Source organism: Triticum dicoccoides, chromosome 4B (assembly GCF_002162155.2).
Source record: "Triticum dicoccoides isolate Atlit2015 ecotype Zavitan chromosome 4B, WEW_v2.0, whole genome shotgun sequence".
Lineage (NCBI taxonomy): Eukaryota > Viridiplantae > Streptophyta > Magnoliopsida > Poales > Poaceae > Triticum > Triticum dicoccoides.
Genome location: NC_041387.1, coordinates 23,410,838 through 23,411,385, shown reverse-complemented (window position 1 = coordinate 23,411,385; position 548 = coordinate 23,410,838).

The window sequence follows — 548 nt, the reverse complement described above, 5'->3', positions numbered from 1 at the left end:
GGGTTCAACAACTATGAAAATCGCTTTGGGGCCCCAAAACGGTGAGTAATAGTCCATGAAACGTGTCAGAGTAGGCTAAAATTATGAGTGTTGACGACAGACAAGTAAACGCAACCCGGGGATCGTCAATCGTAGAAATCGCTCTGGGAACCCAAAACGGTGAGTAATAGTGCACGAAATGGAATAGAATCAGCCAAAATTGTGAGTGTTGATGACCGACACGAAAACGCACCCCGGGGTTCGTCAATCGTAGAAATCACTTTGGGGCCCCAAAACTAAGTAATAGTCCAAGAAACAAGCCAGAATTAGCCCAAACTGCGAGTCTTGATGGCCAACACGTAAGCACACTTTGTGGTTCGACATGCATGGAAATCGCATTGGGACCCCAAAACGGTGAGTAATAGTCCATGAAAGAGCCCAAAATCGGACAAACCTAGGATTATTGATGAACGATACATAAACACACCCCGTGGTTCGTCAATTATGGAAATCGCTCACAGACCCAAAATCAGTGAGTAATAGTCCATGAAACGGGCCAGAATCGGCCA